Source organism: Prunus avium, chromosome 8 (assembly GCF_965620075.1).
Source record: "Prunus avium chromosome 8, drPruAviu1.hap1.1, whole genome shotgun sequence".
NCBI lineage: Eukaryota > Viridiplantae > Streptophyta > Magnoliopsida > Rosales > Rosaceae > Prunus > Prunus avium.
In genome coordinates this window covers 5,354,818-5,370,089 of record NC_142291.1, presented here as the reverse complement: position 1 = coordinate 5,370,089, position 15,272 = coordinate 5,354,818, and the positions used below count along the sequence as shown (strand labels likewise).

The window sequence follows — 15,272 nt, the reverse complement described above, 5'->3', positions numbered from 1 at the left end:
TAGCATGTTCGGGTGTGGTGGTTCGGGACTCCAATGCTGTGTGTTTGGGCGGCAGCTGTAAAATCAGATTGGCAACGTCGGCTATTGAGGCGGAGGCGCACGCAGCGTTGAGTGGAGTACATTTAGCTACTCAAAATGGGGATATCACATGTGGTTTTTGAATTTGATTCAAAGGAGTTGGTCTAGTCTGTCAAAGGCCATATTCAGAGGAGTAGATGGACTATTTTCCCCATTCTAACGGCAATTCCAAGAGCCTGTAGTGGTTTCAGTTCGTACTCTTGGAATTGGTTGCACCGTGGTGCAAATAAAGCAGCAGATGTTGTAGCTTCTCGAGCTAGAAGGAGGATGTGTGATGAGGTTTGGGAATCCAGCCTCTCATCCTCTTTGGTCTTTGTGTTGCAAGCTGATGGGCTCCCATGTCCCCCTACGATGTGAGTCCTGGCTGTTAGAGGCGGACACGCTCCCTATTGGGAGGTGTCATAGGTTTGGCCTCTTAACAAAATTTGCTTTTGTTTTGCTGTAGCTTGTTTTTCATCTCTTTCTGCTGTGGCTGATTTAGTTTCGCCGTAGCTTGTTTTTCTCCTTTATTTTTGCTGACTGTTGGTAGCTGTGTTGTTCTCTGTTTGTGGCTGTGGGTAGCCTAGCCCTTTGCTTGTACTTCTCTTTCGTTTGGAATGAAAGTACTCTTGACCCAAAAAAAAAAAAAACTAAAAAACACTCAAATACAAGCCAAGTGCTGACCGGCTAACTGCTTCTTTCAGTCTTAATAGGAGTTTAAAAAGATTTGGCTACCCATTTGAAGCCTAACTCTTGATGGCTTTTGGTATGCAATTCAATTAGGGAATTCAAAAACATTAATTTTTCTTAAAAATAAGGAGTTCTAAATATACAGATTTTTTCTATTTAAGATTTACCATGACTTCAATGGGTACCTATCGATGCAATCACTCCAAGGATTATCCCTCTCATTTCCCAAATCTAAAAGTGCCTTCTTTCACTAGTTGATGTGTAATTTTCAAACTCTTGAATGAAATTAAATGAGGAGACATTTTTGCATGAGAGAAGTCAAACATACAAATTGTTTCTTGTTGTTAACAGTTATTTACAGATGTTTGGTTAATTTCAAATATAGAAAAACAGGACTAAGAAATTATGTGTTTCTTATTAGCCGTTAAATCAGTATAAAAACCAAGCACTGGAGGATTTGGATCCATGTAGCAATTGGTTGGGGGAGAATTTCAGTAGTAGATAAGTTTTATTCATGCTTAAAGAATGAAGGCCAAAAGTCACTTTTGGTTCTTTTAGTGTGGCACTTCAACCACTTTTGACCATGTAGTTTCAATTCCGTCAATTTTGGTATTGTAGTTTCGTATTTGTAGCAATTCAAGAACATGTTAGTATTCTTGTCAATTTCTTTAACGATGCAAAGGGCAATTTCGTCAATCCAAAATCCTTGAGCGTAAAAGCTTGTTTGAAATTCTCCCTATTTCATATTAGGGCTCGAAATTCAACCACTAATCCCAATTTTTGAAGAACCCTAAACCCAAATGATCAATTTCAAGCCCTAATATGAAATTAGGGGAGTTTCAGACAAGCTTTTATGCTCAAGGATTTTGGGTTGACAAAATTGCCCCTTGCACCGTCAAAGAAATTGACAAAAATACTAACTTGTCCTTGAATTTCTACAAATACGAAACTACAGGGTCAAAATTGACGGAATTGAAACTATAGAGTCAAAAGTGGTTGAAGTGCCAAACTACAGAACCAAAAGTGACTTTTAGCCAAGAATTAATAACCAACAGTCTTCTTATGGCCCCCACTATAGTATAGTGAAAAGAGCCTTATTATGATCGAAAGAAACATAAGTGTTTGGTATTCTATTTGAATTCAACTTTAAAATTTAAAAACAAAATTTGAGTCCAAAACTCAAAAAATTTATTTGGTATAGACCGATTTTGAAAACCTAAACTAAAAAACACTCAAATACTTGAAATAGAAAATATCTATTTATATAGAACTCCTTATTTTTAAGAAAAATTAAAATTTTCGAATTTCCTAATTGAATTGCATACCAAAAGCCACCTAAATTTTCTGACTAATTTGTATGACTTAGCCTTATCAGATTTACCATGACTTCAATGGGTAACTGTCGATGCAATCACTCCAGGGATTATCCCTCTCATTTCCCAAATCTAAAAGTGCCTTCCAAACAAGGCTACCAACCTTAAACCCAGTCCCAAAACCTAACATCCACACCCTATCTCCTTTCTTAACTCTCCCTTTAGCTTCAAGATATGCCAACTCATAAAACACAAGACTACTCGAAGTGTTCCCGAATCGGTGCAAAGTCATCCGAGCGGGCTCAGTGAACTCTTTCCCCAATCTCAAAACCCGACCAACTTGCTCGATCACCGCTTTCCCTCCCGTGTGAATACAAAAATGATCAAAAGCCTTGGTGAAATCCGGGACGATTGGTTTCGACGCACCCCTCGTCATTGTAGAACGAATTACCGAGTAGACATACAGACCGAGTTGACTCAGTGGTAGAACTCGGGGACCCAGAATCTTGATGTGTTCACGTAAAAACATGCCTGCGACTGGAATCAAATCTTTAGTTAGTGAAAACCCAGTACATCCCTTGTCATCCTCCTCTTGAAATGCAGCTTTATAAGCTCGGTCATTCGCTCCGTGGTGAGTTCGAAGCGAGTGAACGAGTTCCATCTTGGCAACTCTGCGACAACTCGGATCGTTTGTGATCATTGCGGCCACACAACCGACGCGAAAAATACAATTTGTTACAAGCATGGGACGGCTATCACCATAGTACCAATTCAAGCTAATAGTTTCGATTATGACCACAAGAGCATAACCAATTTTTTTACTGTGCTTTAGTACGTTGGCAGCTAAATCGATTGACATTACTCCCGAACTACACCCCATGCCACTTAAATTGTAGGTTTTTACGTCGGATTTGAGCTTGAAATGGTTGACAATGAGGGATGTGAGGGAGGGCATGGGGGAGAAGCTGCCACATGTTACAATTAGGCAATCGATAAGACTTGGGTCGATGTTGGTTTTTGAGAGGAGTGAGTTGATCGACGAGAACATGCCTTCTTGAGCTTCATCAATGGCTAATTTGAGGTCGGCTTTCGGGTTGGATTGGAAGACGAATTTTGGTGCATATGTTTCGTCCCCTAGGCCTGATTTGAGGTAGATTTTACGCATGAATTCTTGGCTTTCCTCGCTGAAGCGATTCGTCCTGAATACAAAGTGCTCAGAGGCTTTGTAGCTGCATTTTTGGTTAGGGTTTGGTTTGAAGCACGAGAAGTCCAGGAGAAAAACTGGGTTGGGACTAGAGATGTAGTAGTAAAAGATGGAAAGGAAAAGGCACCAAATGCAAGACAAGAGAAAGGTGGGGTGAGTGTAGATGATGCGAAGGAGGGGATTAATTAAGGACTCAATTAGGACCCCGTTCCGGATTAGACTGGATGGAACTGGACTAGACGTTCTTTCAACGAACAGGAGGGTTAGGGTTAGTAAAAGTGTTCCAAAAAAGGCTAGGAGGAATTTGAAATTTGAAATGGATTTCATGTTCGGTTTTGCAGAGTTGGGTTTGCTTTTGTTTTTGCAAACTCGGTGAATGAAGATTGTGGTGAAGAGGATGGAGAGATATATAAAGTAATGTGAAAGGTGATTGGCATATACAGCTAGCTTTTCATGTGTATTCAGAGATTTATACAGTTTAGTTTATGCCGACTGACATAAGAAGAAGAAACAGTTGGGGAACTACGGAATTTATTGTGTCGTTTTGGGATAATACGCGGAGAAATACCTTAGAATATGGGCATGGCTCCTTCCTTGCCAGTTGCAATTTGTAGTCCTGTATTGTTGGGTAGTAAAATATTTAAATCTCTGAAACCAACCCGCTACCTTAAGGCCTGTGGGATTTCAATTTTCACAGGGTACTTGTGATGATGTTTGGGAATTCTGGTGTTACTTTTTCATAAAAGCAAAGTGTGATTTTTTTTTTGAGAGATAAAAGCAAAGTGTGATAGAATATGATACTTGTGTTTCCAAGACTGCAAAGTAATTAATTTTTTTTCTATTCCCTTTATCATACCCTTTTATCATTTAATGAAGTTTCAAAAAAAATACTAGTCATTATATCATTTTGATGAGGTGTTCACACCATGAAGTCACTGAAGGACCTACATTGAGCCTAGTATGAAGTGTTCACACCTTGAAGTCACTGAATGACCTACATAGAGCCTAGTGTGGGCTCCTGCCTACATTTAATTTCTTCTTCAATCATGTAAGCTACAATAAATAAGACATTTGACTAACAAATAAACAAAACCTTCAAGATTTTAACCCAAATTTCCTATATTCAAAATATCAAGGCCCCTCCAGCAAGGTATGGTGCAATTGTCAAACTTCCATCTCCAGCTGGCGACCTACCTAGTGCCTCAATGACAGAGATTCGAAACCCGTTAGAAGCACTTTGTAGTCAAGGACAAACGGAACCTCGAACGGGGATTAATCACACTCTTCTTGTGTGAAGACATCTTGTGGTATTTATTCAAAAAAAATTATCAAGGCCCCAAAGTTGACAAAATATCAAGGCGTACAAGAAATAATTTAGTTTGTCCTCCCACATGCATTTTGTGTTCATAAAATAAATAGTTTTATAAATATATAATATTGTTACATAAATAAATATTATAATATTATTATATAATATTTATGCCCACGATGCTGCGTCTGCCACTGCTTGAAGTTATTGCATCTTCAACCAATGCTGTCTGGGAACAACGCATGCAATAGTTTAATTATTCTGGCCTTTGACATTTCACTCTGATCTGGTCAACAGATTTCCCATGTCATGCCGGAAATACGACCATGCTCAAATAGTTCTCTAGGTCTCAGAAGAGCATAGAAGACATATCCTTTGTATGGTCTCATTATGGAGAGTGCAAGCATTGAAGACATATCCTTTGTATGGTCTCAAATCAATCCAATCCAATCCAAACAGTTCGGTTTCGTTTTCATACATAAAATCAGAAAATTCGTTCAAAATTGAACCAAGACAAATAGATTATTATTTAACAATTCTTACAATTTTTTTAGTACAAGCGATTAGGAGAGGGGGTTTTACACAAATATTCATTAGTTCTAGATTTTGAACCTCTACTCCACGTAAGTAGAGGCACGGCCAACCCTGAGATTTCTTAAGCCTAGGGCGACGTTGAAAATAGACCATTTGTGTATATAGCACAATGCTGAGATTCGAACCTAGGATTAATGTGGATTAAAAACAGCACCCGCCACTGCTACTGGAGAGAACTTAGGCTACAATTTGCCGCCCTTACATATATAACCCTTTACAAAACTCTGATCACATTAAAAAAAAAAATTAAAATTAAAATTGGGCCCTCCCTTGAGCCGGGGTTTAGGGCGGTCGCACCTCTTACCTTGGCTCAAGGTCGAGCCTTAGTGGAAGTGGAAAAGCTCAACCAACTGAGCTATACCTCATTGGCCAATTCTTACATATTTTAATTGGTTTGGTTCAGTATGATTTTAGTTTTGATTTTCATTAAAAAAAATTGATTCAATTCGGATTGTGCCCATCCAACCAATTATGGACTGAGTCACAGGTTTGGGCCAATTGATTTTGGATCCCGTTCCCTGTTAAAGCCGGTAGTCGATTTGCATTCAGGAAGACTTGATCGGTGTTGCAAGCCCAGAAGGGTCTGGTATAAGTTTGTTTTGGACTTTGTCCCCTGCAGTACTCCAGACGAAAGAGATGCATAGAATTCCCAAAAACATGAAAGCCAGCACAAATTAGACTTTTGTTAAATAAAAGAAAGCACCATTATTTGATGTTTACTTACAAGGATAGGAACAAGAATGATGGAATCCAACCACAGACCAAAAGCAGAAATATTCTAGAATAATAAAGCAAACGTTGACTCTCAAGGCTTATCACATGCCATATGCTTAACAGAACATCATAAGTCTCTTTCTTGTTACGTATTAAGCCATCCTCATCACCAAGAGAGAATCCTACTGCAAATTATTCTTTCAATCATCGACCAATTTTTCTTTCTAAATTCGAATATTAAAATTTTCACTTTCCAAAGTGAGAGAAGTTTCAAGTTTTTTCTTCTTCTTTTTTTCTTTTTTTTTTTGTCAAAAATGTTTCAAGTTGGTGATTTGAACTGGAAAAAAGTTTTAAAGTTTACATCACCGTCTCCGTTAATTAGTTTAAATATTTCATTCTCATACTCTATTATCATGATTGTTTTTTACAGCGCGATATTTGACAGCGCTCTAATCTATGAGAAGAAGGATGCGAATTTCGATGAAAAAAGAAGGGGTACGTAACATAGTCCAATTAACGAGAGAGACTTTCTTGCAATGGGGATAACACTTTTTGCTATCTACAGCCAATAGTGCAATGATATTTTTTGCTATCTCCAGCCAATAATGAAATGACAAGCAGTATCATTTTTACACGTGTCATTATATTATTGATTTAAAATAATAAAACAGTATTATCCCGTGAGAGTTTTTCTCCTTTGAAGAACATATATATATATATAACCGACAACAGCACACTATTTAATCATATGATTGGGTGGCTAAATTTTTTCTTGTCTGACGGTAGCCGATTAAAGAACAAAAAGAAACAGACGGTGCCTCAAGCAATTGGCCCATCTGGTTCAACATGGACCGCCAAGAAACGATAATGAATACTTGCACAAACAAAAACAAATATTGTAACCTATTCAAGTCCCATGCATAACAGAAGACAAGCTCCAACTTTCCCAGAACCAAACCAACTACATTTGTGACTAATAAAAGCCCCTGAATCAAAAAGAAAAAAAACAAGAACCAATAAACAAATGTCAATAATCTTATGTTTCCTTAAATAATGTTATCATCTCGACGTTGCATATGACAAGAACAAGGATTTTTTTTAGCTAATGGATATTATAAACTACACATGTGATGTGAGATAGTTTACTCTCTTTTAAATGTCACTCCGATCTGAAATCTTTGAACTCTTCTAAGTTCAATGATTATAAATTTCAGGAAGCTCTTGGCGAGCTATCAAAACATAACCGAGCATGCATAAGGCAACCATATTTTCTCCACTCTAAGGACTAATTATGTCATTGAAACATGGAGCTTTTTGTTTTGTTTGGCCTAGATCTGCGTGCACATGCTAGACTTCATATTGTCTCATAAATATGCCTAGTTGGTAACCCTCTTCATTAGGGAGATATACTAAATAGTGAGGAAGATCATACTTATTGTTGCTTGTTCTCAAATTAATATTCAATTTTGGGACTACCAATTTCGGTGACACTATTATAAAGGAACACGTGTCAATATATTCCTCTAAATTTCAAACAACCACGTGAATTAGTTTTGACTTTATATGCATATATAGAAAATAGAACCATATTCTCTAATTTAGAGGTTGATATTCCAACGGTCAAATATGTCTTGGGATTCTGGTTTATCTTGAATCGAACATTGTTTAGAAGGAAGAACCAAAAAACAAGATAATTATATGCAAAATCATAGGATATATATATATATAACTCATAAATGTGTTTCAAGAAAGAAAAGCAATCACTTCATACAATGTTTTCTATGGACATGGGTATAAAACAAAGAATCTTGCACCATCCTGGCCTAATTTGCTGAACATTGAATTTAAATATTTTATGATTCACACATTATCCACCGAATTCAAGTTAATGTTGCATTGACAACTGCTTCATCCATCCATGAGATCCTGTTTTTAAGGTGAACAGTATACATATGTACATGGGGCCGAAATTGTGTGCATCAAAGACAACTGTCCCCTATCCGATAAGTTATTTTTTTCTACAATATTCCCCTAAATTTTTTATTTTATTGGTCAAATATTTCCCAAAATTTCACCAAGGTGTTTTTAATAAGAGCCCTCTTGTTAGCTATTTATAAATGATATAAAATATCAAATTTATCTTACTTGAATAAATTATATAGAAATGTATTTAGCGACAGCTGATTTTATCCTTAATGTAATTCGACTAGATTTGGGGAAACTATGATGCTAAAAAGGGTTTATAAAAAATTTACTTTCGAGAGTGATTATCTCCATATCGTTTCAGCTATTGTGTTAACTAAAGATACTGAGGAAGTTTTTATCCATATTTGCCATACATAAAATGCATTCCTAACCATGTCAAGCCTTGGCTAATGCCTCCTGCAATCATCACTTGTAATCATGCTTAGGCATGGCCAAACAACTCCTCTCATCATGATTAGGCCATGGACCAGACACATTCTCCCCTTGATTAAAGGAAGTTGTTTCCTCTAAAGCCTTATATCTTGGGCAACATCTACGGTACACCTGTGTACCGGTACACATTATCTCTGTTTGGCAATAGTATTTTTTTTTCTATTACAAACTTTCAAGGTCCAGGCTCCATTGAAATACTCAAATATGGGAAGTTAAGTAGGAAAATTAATGCTGGAGATGGCCAAATGCCTCACACTTTTCCACCACAAAGATCTGGAGATTTCCAAACCTTGAAGAGTTGATGCTGTAAAAAAATTGGCCTCTTTAAATCCCAATAGTCCTGTATGAGGAGTGTAACTTGTAGTTTTTTACGGCCATGCTCCTGGGAAGACAGGGGCATAGAGTTTTAATGGAGAAGAATAATTGCAAAGAGTGTATTCACATTATAGTTTATAGTACGTTTTTTTGTTCTAGCGTGATTTTTTTTATTTACCAAATGTATTTTAAATTTAACCTATAATAACAGGTTTTCATGTTACCCCAAATTGAATGGTGTGGATTAGCTTTTTTTTTTTTTTTTTTTTCCAAATCCAATGGTCACCAAAGGACTATAGAATACCAAAATTATTGAAGAATATAAGTCCCACATTGGAAACCTGACTAAATTAAATATAATATATAATAAAAAGGTTCTACTACTAATAACACCGAGGCCTTATGTGATAAAACCTCACACCAATTGGGCTTTGTAGGTGGTTAAGTTAGGGACAATATCGGTGTTGTTAGCAGTGGGCCGCTGACCTTTCTCCCTGAAATCTTAACACGGTGTTAGAGCAAGTTGATTGACTGGGCCTGAATTGGGCCTTTACCCTTACCTAATATGTAGTGTTCACATGTTGGGCTTGAATGTTTACCCATACACCTTACCCAATATATGGTGTTCACGTGTTGGACTTAAATGATTGACTCCAATGTGGATTTAGCTCCATGTGTGGTGTGGCCCACTATGTGGTGGTCTCACGTGAGGGGGCGTATTGAAGAATATAAGTCCACATCGGAAAATTAACTAAATAAAATACAATATATAATGAATGGTTCTACTACTAATACCACTGAGGCCTTTTGTGATAACACTCCACACCTATTGGGCTTTCTAGGTGGTTAAGTTAGGGACAATATCAGTGTTTTTAGTAATGGACTACTGGACCATCTCTTTGAATTTAACAAAAATTAGGACAAAAGTACTAACTGCTCCTATCCAGACACCATGCTTAAACACTCTCCTAACTTTCCCAACTTTGCCTTTAACTTTGCCTTAACTTTGACATTAGAGAGGGCTTGATTGGTACCACACTGCCTTTGGATGACCAATATTTTGTCCTTCTGTTCAGACCAGCAGAGAGAGGAGGAGACCCGCTGCCTCTACCCAACCCAGTGAAAGCTCTGACTTTGACAGTCCAAACCCACCGTCAACACCATCAAAAACATTTGTTTTATTGAACCATACTATCAAACATTAAAGTTAGAGAAAAGTCCTTATCCATAGTTTAAATGTAGTCACATGTAGAAATAAAAGACACAAGAGAGACTAGCGAAGGTAGTTGACAACATGTGTTATTGGCTTTGTGTGCACCTCTCAAGGGCGTACTTATCAAATCTTCTGTGAGCCACAAATTTCTCAAATTTTAATAGTAAGACTTATTGTAATACACAGTTTGGTGATTAAATAGTTGATTTGTTGTAAATTGTGTATAAGAAATGTTTTCCTCACTACTTTTGTTTTATACTAAGCGATAATTTAAATACTATAAATTAATCTACTCTACAGGAAGGGGAGAACTTAGGTGCAAGGGGACGAACTCACTGTCCTTGCCAATTGGCCTAACTCACATCTGCCATTTTCCTCACTTGTATTGCGTGACAACACAAGAAGAGTGTAACCATTAATCATATTGACTCGTGTTAATAATATAAATCTGACGAGATTATACCTGCTATATACACTGAAAAACTGTAATATATTAAGAAACATAATTGACAACACAATTAATATTTTTTTGTTAATTTGTCTCTAATTAAGAATAAATTTCTTTTATATCTCCAATGCTCAATATCTATATTGTTGGACTAGTAGTTAAAATACTCCAAAATTTTAATTTACTATATCTCTAAGTTTTTTTTTTTTATGTTTATTTAACAACTATCGTCCGTGAGATATGAACTCATACTCTTATTCATAAAAATAAAGAATAGGTGGCAGTAACACCGTGTCACTACACTAAAACGTCACTCCATGTGAACTTGAAATTTGGACATAAACCTAAATTTTTAAATTGACAGGTAATACATCTCTTGTTTAGGTTCATAAATAAAGAAATTGAGAAATTCTACATGAAAAAAACGTTGGAAATTAGAGGTCATGAATTCCAACTTCTTAATAGCTAATGAAATTCCAAGAAAGAGAGTTAAGAAAAAACATCATACTATCTCACCGCCAATCCCACCACCACCACCATTCCCGTCGACCTCCACATTGCCATGACCATCAGCAATATCATTTTCACGGTTGTCGCTGCCATCACAATGTTTAGAACTTCACATCTCATCATTTTAAATTCTATAATTTTCAAATTCCTCAAACATTAGGGCAAGAATTCTTCTTGTTTTCTCTAGAAAATGAAAGTTTCATTTTTCACGCGAGAAACACTAATAAAACGACGTACTACCTAACTGCAGCGTATTCAAGAAACATCTGCACACTTGCAAATCGCCACCAACAAATTCTAGTCAGAAGTTCTCTGCTCTTTGAATTTGGGCCACTCATTAATAAGCAATTATACAAGATCTACATTTTTGGCACATGAAAGGTGTTCGTACTTTTTTGTCGGGCTCCACAAAGCCTTTGGCCGACATCAATAACATTTCATATCTTCCCTTTTAGTAGATCGTGAGTAGGTCTGTCGTCCTCCTAAAATCAATAGCATTTCGTCGGAATACATGGCTCGAAGCCTTTTTCCGAGGCTTTCACCCTGAAAACTGAACTAGACCCCGTTCCCTCTATGTCCATTGGTATAAAATGCGAGGTCAAATTTTCTGCAAATGGGTCCCCAATATTAATTTCCTTCCTCTTTCTAGTTTGTCCGGTACTGATTTGTTGTTTCTTCTGCTAGGGATTATGACACCTGGTGATTAGTGGGGCCCATCCGACCATGCATTTTCCATAATTAAAATGTACAAATGCTGCCTGACCTCTGCTGTCTGCTCAGTTTCCTTCTGCAGGTTGAAACTATCATGAATTCCAAATATAAGTACATGATAATTTTTCTAAGTGACATATCATTATTAATCGGAGATAATAAAATATTCTTATTCCGTTGTTAAGTATTTTGGTATATGAGGGCTACAAGTCAAAGTCTCGTAGCCTCATGTTGTAGATCTTTTGTTGGGTCTCAAAGAGCTAAAAAGCAAATAAATAGTATATGATAAGATAAAACATATATCTAGTAGCCATCAACCTATAACGACTGAAAATTATTGTATGTACTGTACCAAGAAGTGACATCGTCTTCTAAATGAGACGCAACAATTTTCACCATCTTCTTCTCTGGGATCGTTATTGAATCAAATATTTCCTCTACGTCTGCAACTCATTGAAGAAAGCCTTCGATGCAATTACTCCCCATGAAGTATGGAACAACTACAGCATTAAGTTCTCTAAGAGTGATTGGTTCCCCATCTCCACAGGTCCTATCTTCTTTGTCTGGACGAGCCATTGGAGGCACCTCGAGTAAGATAAAACCTGCTCTGATACCAACTGACGTAGCGAGATATAAGGGATAAGGAGATCGAACAATAACCCTACAAGTAACAATGTCGGAATCTACCAACAAACTGGAATCCACCAAAGAAATTGAGTAAACGTCAAATATATTGATTGAAAATAAGATGAATAAACTGACAAATACAACATCATGAGTTGGCTTAAATAGAAAACAAAGAAACTGTAATATCGTAGGAAACACTAGGTTCTTGAATATTCCTAAACTTAGTTAACAAGAAAATTATAAAAATCATAGCTAAAATCATATTAGGAAAATAATATCCTAATGGATAACTTATTCTTCAAAATATAAAATAAAACATTAAATTAAATACAAATCTTGACATAATCATAATTGCTTCAAACTTCCTCAACCAATTAAAAAATTCCAACGATACGCCTTCCTTCTTTTCATAGCGCCACAATTGATATATAATTAGAATTTTCCTCTATTACATGTTTTTCTTCCAACTTTGAGCCACTTTACTTTAATCAATTTTTCACACCATAATTAGCCATATTTTGTCCTACATCACGTTCCCTCTGTGTCCATTCGTATAAAATGCGAGGTCAAATTTTCTGCAAATGGGTCCCCAATATTAATTTCCTTCACTTGCTAGTTTGTCCAGTACTGATGTGTTGTTTCTTCTGCTAGGGGTTATGACACCTGGTGATTAGTGGGGCCCATCCGACCTTGCATTTTCCAGAATTAAAATGTATAAATGTTGCTGCCTTCTCTGCTGTCTGCTCAGTTTCCTTTTGATGGTTGAAATTATCCTGAATCCCTAATATGCGAGAAATACTTGCATGAAATTTTGGGATAACATTATTTTATTAGTTTTGGCTAATAATACTATGATATACATGATAATTTTTCTAAATAGTATAACGTTATTAGTCGAAGATAACAAAATAATACTATTTCCGTTGCAACTAAGTTTTTCTGTACGTTGATGCAGCAAGTCGAAGTTTCGTAGCCACTATGTTGTAGATCTTTTGTTGGGTCTCAAAACAGCATAAAAAGCAAATAAATAGTATATGATAAGACATATATCTAGTAGCCATCGTCCTTTACCTACTGAAAATTATTGTATGTACTGTACTTGCAAGGTAACTAAATATTACGGATTTACTGAAATTACAGCAAGTACACCATAATTCATATATACCATAATTAAGTCAAGAGTCAGAAATTTTTCAAGAGGACTGGTAGACGATTCATGGCTCAACAGTAACTTGTTAGGGTTTTGCTACAAAATTTTCTGGTGCCTCTGAATGGGATTGCTTGCCTCTGCTACGATTGTTGCCGTCACCTGAGAGTAATTCCATTTTTATTGTTTCTTGTGGGAAAAAAAAGAAAAAATAAAGAAGGTCTAGCTTTCTTTTTCTTTCTTTTGCATCAACATATGTACTGTTATAACTATATATTTTTAAATAGGGTTGTTCTAATATAGACCCTTACATTCTACGTAATGTAATATAAGCTAGTGACATTCTACATAATGTATCACATACCCACTATTTTTTTTTGGCTCCATCATCGATTGTTTAGGTCATGCTTCACTCTGTGTTGTTTTACAGGAATAATGAGAAGCGAAGAGGAAGAAGGGATCTTGAGACAAATATTCCCTAGGAAGGAAAATCAATCCCACACTTCACATGCAAATAGACAATATTAATGGAATCATGATAATGATAACCATAAGAGGCTATTAATTTGAGCTTATAATGATATCAGAGTGTCCTTGTGTATATTATAGCTGGCACCTGTTCTGTTTTGCTGAGTTTTTTCCACAAACTACTCCAATTTCTAAATTTCATTTGGTGGGTTTGTCCAATTAATGTAATAATTAACCTCCTAATTATTTAACTAATCCATATAAAAGCCTAAACAATTTGGCTGTTCTTGCCATCTGAAATTCCCTAAATTTTTAAGACATGAATAATCTCCAGCAACCGCCCAACTTCAAGTAATTTAAATATAGCAATTATAGTGTGATTCAATTACCTGCTCTTGCAACTATCCAAAATCCACATGTTCGTTCACTTTAGCTGTTGGGTCAGAAAAAATATAAATGTTGATCCAACTGCACATGCAACTATCCAAAATCCAAATGCTTTTGGCCTATAGGAGGTAGTACTAACCACCGTTCTTTAAAATTGAAGTAGTTAGTCCAACGGGGTCTAGCCGTTAGAAGTGTGTGAGAAATTCCCATTTTTAAATATATTGAGGGTAATAGGGTTTAATTGTAGAATAGCCTGTAAATTATCTCCAAAAATTGTTACCGCGTCCTCCAATTAGGTTGTGTTACACCACTCGTCCTTGCAATTGGAGGAGTGCTATAGCGATTTTTGGAGATCACGGTGAGTCACATCAATTTTCTCCAAAAAATCACTTATATCTTCTTTTACCAAATGGGATGAGAAAGCTAAAATTATGAAAATAAGTGATTTTGGTCCCAAATAAGCAATGCCAAACAAGAACAAAATCTAATTTAAACTAATAGTCCTAGGAATGCCAAATATGTTCGGCAAATTTTATTAACCAAATCATTTTTATTTATTCAAATTTGAGTCCACTTTAAACATTATTTATTATTAACAACTAAAATGTTGACGCATAAAGTGATCAGTTCTTGTTGAATAAATTTGATAATTAAGTCTTAAACATGTTTCTCGTTCTACGTTTTACTATTGAAAATTTGCAAGTGGCTAGCTTTCCCAAAAGTTTTGAACCTTTCTCGTTGGCATACCACATATACTAAAAAGCATTAAGGATGCGGCCAAATGGTTTAGGAAGAAACACATACAGTAACCACTATACCAACTTTTCTTAATCTTAGTAACCAAAAAAGAGATCCTTTTTACAAGGATTACAATGAGATTGTCCTTTCTTAGCTAAAATAAATTCAAATTAAATATTTAACATTAAATTGTCACTCAAATTTCTCATGTGTTTATTTTAAATGAAGATGCTTTTTCATCTTCCATTGCTAATTAAAAAAAATTACATCTAAACAACCATAGGGTGTCTGTCCACTGTTAATTAATTTAATACAGAGAAGAAAAGGAAAGCCCTTAGTTAAAGAATACATGCCAGTATAGAGAAGAGAAGCCAAAATGCTAGGTGTCAAAATTGTGTTAAATCACGCA

General features: G+C 36.0%; 1 pseudogene; it reads right to left on the bottom strand.

Annotated features, from left to right (window-relative positions):
• Window positions 1-1,987: 1,987 nt before the first annotated feature.
• On the bottom strand, window positions 1,988-3,709 carry LOC110754428 (3-ketoacyl-CoA synthase 13 pseudogene; annotated as a pseudogene).
• Window positions 3,710-15,272: the final 11,563 nt, after the last annotated feature.